This window comes from Nicotiana tabacum, chromosome 5 (assembly GCF_000715075.1).
Source record: "Nicotiana tabacum cultivar K326 chromosome 5, ASM71507v2, whole genome shotgun sequence".
Taxonomy (NCBI): Eukaryota; Viridiplantae; Streptophyta; class Magnoliopsida; order Solanales; family Solanaceae; genus Nicotiana; species Nicotiana tabacum.
Window position 1 is genome coordinate 22627585 of NC_134084.1, and position 13758 is coordinate 22641342.

The following is a 13758-nucleotide window of genomic DNA, read 5'->3' on the forward strand; positions in this document are numbered from 1 at the left end:
ACCATTTGCTATATTATGTGTTATAGATACCTTTTATGTTTTTATACAATGTATTTTATGTATTTAAGTTGTTGTATTCATTAATACAATAAAAAAATAGGCGTAAAAACTGAAATTCCAGCTAAGTTTGACATGTATTTAGCTGTATTCAAGCGGCATTAACGTTAAATACAGAAGGTTAAACAGATTAAAAACGGAAGGAAATCAAATCACATGATATTCTCCTAATTTAACTCCACGAACTAAGGAAATCAAATCATATGATATTCTCCTAATTTAACTCCACGAACTAAGGAAATCAAATCACATAATATTCTCCTAATTTAACTCAACGAACTAAAACGATCCCTCATTAGTCTGTATTTGAAAGATACATAATAAAGATTATAGCTGAATAAAGAGAAATACATATGAATAATACAGTTGAGTAGAACTGTATACAGTTGAATACAACAAAATACAACTTAATTCATCTGAATAAAACACTTGAATACAACAAAATACAACTGAATACAGCTGAATAAAACTCTTTAATGCAACAAAATACAACTAACTTCTGCTGAATAAAATAGTTAAATACAACTGATTAAAATTGAATACAAGAGAATACACATAACTTTTTAATACATCTAAAATATATAAATTAATGCTACTGAATACATGTGAATACAGCTGAAATATACATTCGAATACAACTGAATACAAATAGGCGATTTGGGCAATCTAGAGAGAGAAGCAGCCTAATGGTTTCGCCTGCCGGCAGCCAGCCATTAATTTCGGCTGGTCAGCCCCTTAACACATCTACCCAACCTCCTACAGCAACTAAAAACAATCTCTAGCCCTCAAATCCCACAAACGAAGCCATGAATTACGCAAAAGCTGTGAACCCTACTTCAACGACCACTGCCAAGCAGAATCGAGCCGCTACAGTTGAACCAATTGCTCTTCGTCTATCAAAATCAACGAATTAAACTTACCCTAGGCGATTGTAATGGAGTGATAATGGAGGAGAACTAGAGAATTTGGGTGGGAGGAGAGGTATGAATCGTGGGTTGAGGGAGAAAGAGTAAAGTGTATGCAAAAAGAGAGAGAACGTGGTTAGTCAATTTTACTGTGATTATGTGAGAGAAAAGACTAAAAAGGAGAGAGAAAAATATTATTTAGCATATATGATGCCTTAAATGTAGGATGTAACTATAATTAGATATTTGGCTATAAAGTATAAAAGGTATCTATAGGATGTAATATTTTAAAATGATATTTATTTAAAATAAATAGGGTACTAAGGTTTTCTATATGGTATAAAAATTCCTTAAAAGAATCAGATTTCTTTCATAGTAATAATGGGCCATTATTAAAGAAACTCCATATATCTTCACATAATGTTATTCCATAATGCAAATCTCAAAAATAGTTTTGATAATAATTTGAGCATCGTAGCTTTGCTTTAGGTGCGATTAATAAACCATCGTGATTATGAGTACGATTCCCGTGACATATTCATGATGTTTAATTCCCAAATTCGAGGGTGCAATTCATGTAACTCGATTATAACAACTTCGAATAATAAAATCTTTTTTTTAAAAAAAATAAATTGAGGTGTGTCATGCCAAACAAAATTTATAATTCATGGCCCTCATAAGATTAGATTCAAAAATTAACACTTATAGAAAAGGTTCGAGGCGTGCCATGCCAAATAAAACCCATAAGTCCATGGTCTAATGTAATTAATTCAAACCTTTTAAAATCAGGGCGTGCCATCAATTAAATTTTCCATGGCCCTCGCAAATATTTTTTATTAATTTTCGTAGTTGCTTTAGGCGCGTTCTTTAAATTGATTTTTTAAACTACTAAGTTCGGGTGTACATTTCATGTGACCCAAGTTCAATTCCTCAACAACGTTAAATAGAACGTGCTGCAAATCGCGGGTGCATTTCATGTGGCGTGGTTCAAGGTATGTTTTAAATAACATCAAATCTTCCTAAAAGTGGTTTTACTTAATTAAAAGCGGTACTAAGGCTAAAAATGCACCATAGGCTAAAACATATAATAAATCGGATAATAGGTCAATTTTAATAGTTTAAGCGACCATGCTAAAATCACGGAACCCGAGAATGCCTAACATCTTCTCCCGAGTTGACAGAATTCTTTATCTAGAATTTCTGGTTCGCAGATTTTAAAAAATAAAAATTTCTTCGATTTGAGATTTTAAAATAAACCGGTGACTTGGGACACCAAATAAATTATTCCAAGTGGCGACTCTGAAAAATTAAATAATATAATCTCATTTTGAATAATGTCACTTTAATTGGAAAAACTCCCTTATACCCCTTTCAGGTGTAAAAAAGAGGTATGACAGACTTCGTTGTTGGACTCCCACAGACTCAGAGGAAGTTCGATGTAGTGTGAGTTATTATTGATAGGCTGACCAAGCCAACACATTTCATTCCTGTGGCAGTCTCCTATTCGTCCGAGAGGTTAGCTGAGATCTATATCCGGGAGATTGTTCGTCTTCATGGTGTGCCCGTGTCTATCATTTCGGACCAAGGTACGCAGTTTACCTCACATTTCTGGAGAGCAGTTTAGCGAGTGTTGCGCACACGAGTTGAGTTGAGCATAGCATTTCAACCTCAGACGGACGAGCAGTCCCAGCGGACCATTTAGATTTTGGAGGATATGCTTCGAGCTTGTGTCATTGAATTTGGAGGCTCGTCGGATCAGTTTTTGCCTTTAGCAGAGTTTGCCTACAACAATAGCTACCAGTCGAGTATCCAGATGACTCCTAATGAGGCTTTGTATGGTAGGCGATGTCGGTCGCCGGTTGGATGGTTCGAGCCGGGGGAAGCTCGGTTGTTGGGTACAGATCTAGTGCAGGATGCCTTGGACAAGGTCAGGACTATCCAAGATAGGCTTCGCGCAGCTCAGTCCAGGCAAAAGAGTTATGCCGACCGCAAGGTTCATGATTTGGCTTTCATGGTCGGTGAGCGGGTATTGCTTCGAGTGTCGCCTATGAAGGGCGTGATGAGATGCTTAGCCCTAGGTTCATTAGCCCGTTTGAGATTCTAGATCGAGTGGGAGAGGTGGCTTATAGACTTGCATTACTGCCGAGCTTATCAGCCGTGCATCCAGTGTTTCGTGTGTCCATGCTTCAGAAGTATCACGACGATCCATCCCACGTGTTAGATTTCATCACTGTTCAGTTAGACAAGGACTTGTCATATGAGGAGGAGCCGGTAGCTATTCTAGACCGACAGGTTTGTCAGTTGAGATGAAGAGTTTCCCTTTTGTTCGTGTTCAGTGGAGAGGTCAGCCTGCTGAGGCATCGACCTGGGAGTCCGAGTCCGATATGCGGAGCCGTTATCGCCATCTTTTTCCCGACTCAGGTACTTCCTTCTTATGTTCGTTCGAGGACGAACGGTTGTTTTAGAGGTGGAGAATGTGGGTGGGTCATCACTTGTTTTAAAAATAAATCCTGTGTTTCGAGGCATTAAAAATCTCTTTCTGTCTTACCTCGATTTGCGTGCGTAATTCGGGCGCGTAGTCGGAAAACCTATATGTGAAATTCTGTGGAAAATGATGAATTTTGACTTTAAAATAAATTTAAGTTGACGTCGGTCAACATTTTGGGTAAACGGGTTTGGACCCGTAATTTGACGGTCCCGGAGGGTCCGTAGGAAAATATAGGACTTGGTGTGCATGATTGGTTTGAAGACCCGAGGGCACGAGTGAGTTTTGGATAGGCCACGGGGTGGATTTTGGACTCGTAAAGTTGCAGACTTCAGCTGTTGCATTGCAGGCCTGCAGGGTTCGCATTTGCGAAGCCTGGCTCGCAAATGCGAAGGCTATGTCGCAAATGCGAAAATAGCCCAGGCCAGCTTTCCTCGCAATTGCGAGGAATTTATTGCAAATGCGATGTTTTTCCCTTTTGGTCAGTGGTTGCAAATGCGACGTGTGGTTCGCAAAAGCGACTTCGCAAATGCGAAGGTCGCCTCGCAAATGCGAGCTTAGCAGAAGTCTGGGTTCGTAATTGCGAACCCTGGTTGCAATTGCGATATCTGCAACTTGCAATTTTATAACTTAGCTGAAATTTTTTCATTTTTCACACTTTTTCAAAACCAAAACACTCTTGGGCGATTTTTTAAAGACAACTTTTCTTCCAAATCGATTGTAAGTCAATTTTAACTCGTTTTCTTCAACCATTAACATCTTTTCACATGATTTCAACTCAAATTCAACTATTTTCATGGAGAAATTGGGTGTTTTGGGTTGAACCTAGGTTTTTCAAAAATTCGGAATTTGGACCTCGATTTGAGGTCCGATTTCAAAACAAATTATATATCTGGGTTCGTGGGAGAATGGGTAATCAGGTTTTGGCTCGAACCTCAGGTTTTGACCATATGGGCTCGGGGTCGATTTTTGACTTTTTGGGGGAAAAAACTTTAGAAAATCTATTTTCATGTATTGGAATCGATTTATTTAGCATTTATTAATGTAAGTAAGTAACTTTTGGCTAGGTACGAGCGAATTGGTGGTGGAATCAAGGGGTAAAACGATAGTTGAGACTTGAATTGTGTTCGTGGCATCGAGGTAAGTGTTTGGTCTAACTTTAGCTTGAGGGATTATGAGTCGTGTTTTATTTGCTACGTGTTAATTTTGGAGTACGACGTATAGGCATGGTGACGAGATCTATATGTCGGTGTCAAGCATGACCGTGAGTCTTGTATTGTAATTGTTAGAGGTGTACATGGACCGGGTTGGTTTAGTTTTTATCAAAAGCAAACTAAACCAACTATATCTGTTTGGATTGGTTCAGTTTTGTCGGGTTTTTGGGATTTTTGGGTTTTTTTGTTACATGAATATTATTTCAATCTTACTTTGTTAAAATTATAGATAAAGCTTTGATTAGTGAATATACGTTTAGTAAAAAAATTGACAAACATATGATCTTTTAAAATATTCTAATGGGAGAATTTTTTTAGTAACACATGATAGTTATTTTCTTAGTCGTCTAATAATAATTTTTCGTTAATTAATACATGAGAGTATCCCAAATATTTTTACATTTTCTAAAGAAAATTTACTATAAAGTATTACAAATATAAATAAAATCTATATATTTATATGTCGGTTTGGTTCGAATTTTTTTACTCAATTCCAAATCAAGTCAAACCAAACCTAGTCAGGTTTTTTAATCGGTTGGATTTGGTTTTTCGGTTTGGTGCAGTTTTCTGGTTCGGTTTGAACACCCCTAGTAATTGTTATGACTCCATTGTGGTTTATTGCGCTTCACATGTTATTATCATTATTGTTCCCTTGCCGGGATGTTGTTGCCATATTATTGTTCCCTTGCCGAGATGTTTGTTTGATATTATTGATCCCTTGCCGGGATCTTTTTTTTTATTGGTGCTGACAAAAGAAATGGGAGAGGTTGCACGCCTGCAACGGTAATATATGAAAAGGGATGTGGTTGCACGCCTGCAACGGTATTACGTGTGTGCCTGTTTCTTCTATTTCCTTATTTTTGCTGGTAATTGATTTACGGTATTCCTTATGTTTCTCTACTATTGTTCTGTTATTACCTGTTACTCCCCGCAGTATGTTCTCTCGCCCAATTTTAATTGTAATTATCTGCTTCTATTTCCGTTGTATATGATTTAATTGCACATGTTTATTTGGTAGTTTGGTCCTAGCCTCGTCATTATTTCACCGAGGTTAGGCTAGGCACTTACCAGCACATGGGGTCGGTTGTGCTGTTACTACACTCTGCATTATATGCAGATACTGATACCGGAGCGCTTGGACCGCAGTGAGGATGCTGTCTTCAGTCCACGCATGCGACCCGAGGTAGTCCTGCAGACGTCCGCTGGCCTTGGCGTCGCTTCCTATTTTTCCTTTATCCTGTTTCCTTTACTTATTTCAGAAACAATGTATCTTTTATCTTTCAGACTTTGTATGTAGTATTCTTAGACCGTCTGTGAAACTGTGACAACAGTTCTAGATAGTCGATGCTCAAGCAGTTGTATTGGATAAATATTCAGATAGTTCATTGCTTTTCTTCCGCTTATTGTAAATTCCGCTGTCTACACTTATTGCTTCATAATTGTTAAAGAATATAAAATGGGTAAAAAGGTAATTTGTTCAAACAGTCGGCTTGCCTAGCTCACATTAGTAGGCGCCATCACGACTCCCGAGGGCGAAAATCCGGGTCGTGACAATAATTGATATAAAATAAAAAACTACACTATATTAGTTATCTTTTTTATTGATATAAAAAATAAAAAATAAAGAAAAATCATAAAGATATAAATGGTAATTATTTTAATGGATACTATTATAAATAGGAGAAAATAAGTATTGACAGGTAAAATTTTTAGGTTTATAGGCATTTGTGAATTTCTCCCTAAGTTCTATGCATTAACAAAGTGAAAAATATTTACGTAAACCACTTCAATGGGGATTGAATGTGAGAAGACCTTATTCATGACCCAAAAATAATAGCGGTGGAACCAAAATTTTCTGGTTTGTCTCCCTTCCAAATTTATAGATTTAAGCTGATTTGGCACCAATATTAATCTCAAAGTTACAACAAGTACTTGGACAAATTATAGGTCCAAACTAGAGTTCAATTGTAAACGTTTATCGAATCTGAGATTTTCTAGAGATTATAACTGGGGTCCAAAATGCAATGAAATTTTAGCAAAATGCTTAACAAGTAGTGGGAAAGTGATTACTTCTTTCACTTTAATTTATGTGGCAGCTAGTTCATTTTTAAAAAATAATATCTTTTTACATTTGAATAGTAATTTAATTCAAAATATTTATTTTATCCTTAATACTAGATTTTATAGCGATATAAATATTTTCACATATTTAAATTTATATTAAATTTTTTAATATAAAACATTATGTCTAATCTAACTATGTCATATATAAATTGAAAGGAAGGGAGTAGCTACTAAATAAATGAATATCATTTTAGATAAAATTCTAGTCAAATTGGCAGGTATTCAAGCTTTCATACATTACCCCACTAGTTTATTCCTACAAACACAAGAGCAAAAACTTACAAAAGATTATAGTAATACTCTTCAATTAGAAGAAGGCTTTTGGAAGCTAAAATCGCGTATAACTTGGCTAAATGACAGTGATGCTAATACTAAATTCTTTCATATGTCAACTCTATAACGACATAGGAGAAATAGGATAACTGCCCTAAAAGATACGAGTGGTAACTGGTGCTTTAATCCTATTGATATTCATAATTCCATTCAAGCCTATTACCAAACATTGTTCACCACAGAACAATCCCATTCTGCTTATATACATCAAGATTCTAATACACATGCACTTAGTCATGAGGATTATCAATCTTTAGTAGCACCATTACATGACTCGAAAATTATTAAATCCCTTCATTCTTTCAAGCCTCTGAAGGCACCAGGGCCGGATGGTTTGCATCCCTATTTTTATCAAAAATATTGGAATGAGGTGGGCCTAAGGTGAAGACATTTTGTCTTCAAGTATTTAGAAACATGTCTATCCCACAAGAGATCAACACAACCTATGTCTGCCTAATTTCTAAGGCCAAAAATGCATACGCAATTCATCAATATAGGCCAATCAGCCTGTGTAATACAGTATACAAAATTATCACAAAAATCCTCGTCAATAGGATTAAGCCCATTATCTCTAAAATCATAGGACCCACACAAACTAGTTTCCAACATGGTAAGAGAGCTTCTGATAATGCCATCTTGGTTCAAGAAGTTCTCAGTGACTTCCGACAAAAACGAGGTAAAATTAGTCATGTGCTTTTAAAATTAGATCTTGAAAAAGCATTTGACCGCCTAGAATGGTCATTTGTGAGGAAAATATTACTCTTCTTCAATTTTCCCACTCCTATAGTTAAGCTAATTATGTCCTGTATTACAACATCGTTAACCTCTATTTTAATAAACGGTACACGTACGCCCTACTTCTGTCCTTCTAGAGGAATCCGTCAAGGTGACCCTTTGTCACCCTGATAACGCCCAACTATGCCTTTTAAAAGACAAACCGGTCACTGCAAATATAATCCGGTTTTAAGTCCGGAATCGAATCCTCAGGGAACTAACCTATCTATGACACTTTTCAGCGATGTTATATCAACTCAATCAATCTCTAGATGCAAGATTTTTGATCAATAAAGATTGGGCTTTTGTTCAACGACTTCAACTACTTATAAAAAACAACAATAAGCTAAAACAAGGATAATTCAATGGTAAATAGGTCTAGGGCAGTGATTTCCCCAATTGCTAGTTTAGGTCTTGACTCTTCCGCTATAATCTCGCCGTAATACTCTATGACGATTAAGAGTTATGGGCTATCATAATTATCTCTCGATCAACTACGATAATTTACTAGAGCATTCTCTCGAACTACTCTAGCTGACTATAGGTATACAACTCTAGATTATCCCACCAAAGTTTTGTTATCTCTAAATCCACTTTTAAGTTCAAGTAATGAATCTCTTCAATTACCCAAAAGTTGTGTTGTTCAACAGCTATCTAACCCAATATTCTTTCTCAAGCAATATAAGGTGATTAGACACGATTAATCAAGGGCACATTCAATTAATCACCATACAAAACATAGTTGAACAATCATATCATAAATCCGGCTCAATTATAACAACTTGAGTCAAAACTTCAACCAACAATTGATTCCATCAACCCTAGATAATTGTTTAGCTACTCATAACAAAATAAGGAATAACTACTAAATTGTTCATAATGTAAAATTGCAAGAATCAAAAAGAGATAGAAGAACTCTAATGTTTGGTTGATCTTCTCACACTTGTTCTTCCTCCAAAAGTAGTCAAAAATTAGCCCTCTCCCTTCAGTTGGGCGAGTGTTTAAAGCTTATAAGGGTTTTACAAAAGTTTCCCCGAAATTACACTTTGGTCCACAACTTCCAGCGATTGAACAATTCACCGCGGTCGCAGCCAACCGCGGTGAACGCAAAGCTTTCTGCCTCCTTGAATTAATCTGCCGCGGTTCACCGCGGTGGCCTTCTTGCCCGGACCATTTATGCTTTTTGATGTTCGGGTACTTCTCTAGTGGGCGTTTTTCTTCACATTATTGCCCCCAAAACACTCCATGTTGCTTCCTCTCATATAATATTCCCTGCTAAACAAAAGAACACTATTTAGAACATTTTGTTGGCAATATATCTATAAAACAAAAACAAAGTATGGTCATATTAAGGTGTAAATATCAACTATATAGCCTACTGTCAACACTCCACACTTAAATCATTGCTCGTCCTCGAGCAATCCACCACACTCCATCAAGATTTCTTCCCTAAGCTTTTCCTTTAACAACTAACACCATGAACATTTTTATAAAAATTTTCACCTAGTAGTGAACCGCCTTTGCTCCATAAGTCAAATCTTTTGTACCATGCACATCCACACTTACTCAAACTACTCTATACAAGAGTCAAGACTTACCTTTCCTTTGTGAATCACATGCCCTCACATCACACAAGAGAGTAGTTCCACATATAAATATAATTAAAACAAGTAGGAACTGAGATAGACAGAATTCGCTCACTCTCAGAAAGAAAGTTCACATGCCACAAAGATGCACTATAGGCTTGCCCGTAATGTAATACTTCGCTAATTGAGCTCATTCAGTCTAAGATCAATAAGACTTTACTTGGTTGTAATGTAGGCTAAGAGACGGGTAAGATATATTTAGGTATAGTGACTAACCTCCCTAAGCACTTTTTAATACAACTACATTAACTTAAAGATCATACTTTTGCCAACCAGCACTCCACCTCCTTTGTTTAACACATCCCCTTCCATTAGGTACAATTTGTACAAGCCACCACTTCTCAACCATTCAGAATATTATTTTTTTTTTCGTGGTGCTTTTTCTTTTATGCATCCAATTCTATCTCTTTTCTCTATTTCAATGGTTCCACTCAAAAACCAAACCACCACCCCACACTTTTACTTTTGCATATTTCCATTACCATTCAAGTTCTTATTGGGAAGTAAAAGGGTTCAAACAGTCAGCTATTCAAACAATTGGGTAAGGTTCGCAATGTGGTTACCAAAGAAGTAGGCTTATAGGCTCAACGGGGTTAACTACGATGTATTGCATTCAGGTGGGTCACTTTATATATCTGGCTCAACAACGAATGCCTATATCACTTCTAAAACTGAAAGAGACTACCATTTCGGTTTGCAAACACACAGGGCAAGTTCTAGGCATCAAATATGAAACATGGAACACAGTAAAATTCACACACACATGGCACATGACTTACTACGGATTGGGTTATCAAGACATTCTCTTTTAAGTGTTCAAGTTAGATGCAAACGTACAATTTTAAGGCACTCTAACAGGATTTAACTAATGAAGCTAGGTGTTGAACTCTAGTGTATATTGTGTTCAGGTGTAGCAAAATCATTTTTTTCGTTCGTGGCCCATTAATCCTAACCTAAACTAAAAGGATCAAAGATAAAAACTACCTGTACCCGATTCAAGCTAAACCCTTGGAAAAGAACCGTGGCCAAAAGAAAAATCAAGGGGGAGTTACTACACTACCTAAAAATAAAATAATTTTTTTTGGTCTTTTCTCTAGACTACTTCCCTCTAGAAAATTATCTAACGGATCCGTCATTAGGAAGAGTCTCCGTATTCCAAATTTTTTTTCCGACTTAGTCCCTCAAGAACCCTGCCGAAAGAGATCCGTCATCGGGACAAGTCATTTACTATTTAAGCTTTCCTAATGAACTATTACTCTTCATCAAAATACTCAAAGCAAGACAAAACGAGCAAAATCAACAGTCAATTATTACAATTACAACATACAATGAAGTATCCCCACCCCACACTTAAAATGAAGACATGTCCCCATGGCTCAAAATTTAAAGAACAATGAGGTTAAGGAACTTCCCTGAAAGCTCATTCCTGATCGGAGACAATGTCTGGGTTCACGTTGCATGCATGTCCCAGCGCTCTCAACCAGCCCAAGAATTTCTTCTCCGATTTCAATTGCCTCTCGGCCACTACATCAACACGGGCACCCAAATCAGTGAATAAGGTACGCAACCCAGCCATATCCTGCTCTAAAGCTGTCATACGGGTGCTCCAGCATGGCTGGGATGGGCCTGCCACATCAACTCTCGGAGGATGGGGAACCTCAGCTATCTCAGCATCATCATCATTCTCAGCCAAATCATCATCAGAGTCATCAACATTCACCACCGGTTCTCGTCCAATTCCAATTTTTCTTGCTCAGAATGGGGCTTTTAGTGGCAATTTCCCATCAACCCGAGGGTCTTCAGGGACTCGAGCAATACAACACAGCCGGGTGATTAGCGAAGGGAAGTAGTGACCCTTGATAAGGTTAGGTGATCGAATGAACATCTCTTCATGAATCAGCCGGGCCACATCAAAATCAGTATGGGACATAAAACAGTGAATTGCGGACGCCCGTGGTAGATTAACACGGTCTACTAATGGAAGGTCCGGTGTTTCATCTTTTCCTAGAGGAGCTCATTGTACCTGTCATACAATGAAATGCTTATTAGTGAGTGTACAAAATATGTGACTATGCATGGTTACTCAGACTTCACCATATCCATGTCACACTAGCTCCTTATATCCCCATTGGGGCAATTTTCCAAACACCTTGCGAGCAAATTGCCAACCAGACACATCTAGCCCTCATGGGTACATCCAAGCTCCTCCCCAAATAAGTATACTATCACACCAACACACCCTATACTTACTTCATTCAATCACCCACCAATAACACCGTTCAAACATGCAATTTACAGCCCCTTCACCAATCAGCTCAAAGACAAAATTGAAAAACAAAAATAAGAAGATAGAAAAAAATATAGACCAACAATTATATCTCAACACCACATAAAATTACATAATAACAACACAATAGAACACAATGACAAAGAAAAGAGAGAGAAGAGTTAGAATCTTACCTTAAGGGGGAAACGAGGAGAGGAATGGAAGATGGGGGTGGTGTGAGTGAAGGAGAAGAAGAAGAAGTAGAGAAGAGTTGGGGAGGTTAGGGTTAAAAGAGAGAGAGAAAATGGGAGTATGGGGGAAGGGGTTCGTGGGTTGTAGGGTTAAAAAGGGGGGTTTGGGTTGAAAAAAAATTAAAAAAAAGAAAAGAATTAAGAGAAAACGAAAAAAAAAAAAAAATTAGACTTACATGGACCGACCGCGGTCGACCGTGGTGAGTTGGAAAATCTGAGGTAGAAAGTTTACGCCTCACCGCGGTCCACCGCGGTCGTGGTGGGATTAAAAATCCGAGGCAGATTGTTGGCCTCCCACCACGGTTTGCCGCGGTCGCGGTGCTGGGTGCATTTTTTTAATCACCTAATTAACAAACTCGTGGGTTGCCTCCCATGTAGCGCCTGATTTAACGTCGCGGTACGACGCCTACATTTGACCATCACTCCTCATCCGCGTACTGGGGCTCTCCCAAAGTGATTACCACTCTATCCCCTTTTTCATCAGACATGCCAAGGTAATGTTTCAACCTTTGCCCATTTACTGTGAATTTGTTTGTCCCATTTTCTGATTCAATCTCTACAGCTCCACTTAAGAACAATTGCACCACTCTTAAGGGTCCTGACCATCGGGACTTTAACTTACCTGGGAACAATCTCAATCTCGAGTTGTATAACAACACTCGATCTCCGGGTTTGAAGTTTCGATCCAAGATGTGCTTATCATGCATTAACTTCATCCTTTCTTTGTATAATCTAGCACTCTCAAATGCCTGGAACCTGAATTCCTCGAGCTCATGTAGTCTCGTGACTCTGTTAGTGCCTGTTGTTTCCATGTCTAAGTTCAACTGTCGCAACGCCCAAAGTGCTTTATGCTCTAGCTCAACTGGGAGATGACATGCCTTTACAAACACCAACTTGTACGGTAACATCCCAATAAGGGTTTTAAAGGCTGTGCGGTATGCCCACAATGCGTTATCCAATTTCTTTGCCCAGTCAGTCCTTGTTGCATTCACTGTCTTTGTAAGGACATTTTTAATCTCCCTGTTGGACACTTCAACTTGCCCGCTCGATTGTGGGTGGTACGAGGTGGTCACCTTATGCCGAACTCCATATTTTTCCAGCAGCCATGCGAATGTTCTATTGCAAAAATGGGTCCCGCCATCACTGAGTATAGCTCTTGGGGTACCAAAACGCGTGAAAATGTTCTGTTTTAAAAAGCCTAGTACCCCCTTAGCATCATTGGTCGGGAGAGCCACTGCTTCGACCCACTTGGAGACATAGTCAACTGCTACCAATATATACTTATTACCATACGAGCTGACGAATGGCCCCATGAAGTCAATCCCCCACATGTCAAAAATCTCCACCTCTTGAATTGTGGTCATTGGCATCTCGTGTCTACGAGATATGTTGCCAGTTCTTTGGCATTCATCACAGCTTTTGACCCATGCATGAGCATCCTTGAATAGAGTAGGCAGTATAAGCCTGACTCCAACACCTTCGCTGCTGTCCGAATTCCTCCAAAGTGCCCACCATATGGTGAAGCATGGCAAGCCTGCAAAACAGAATGTTGATCTTTCTCGGGGATACACCGCTGGATCATGTTATCTACATATATTTTGAACAATAGAGGTTCATCCCAATAATAATATCGACAATCATGGAAGAACTTTTTCTTTTGAATTGAGGAGAGTTCATAAGGTACAATACCACTTGCTAAATAA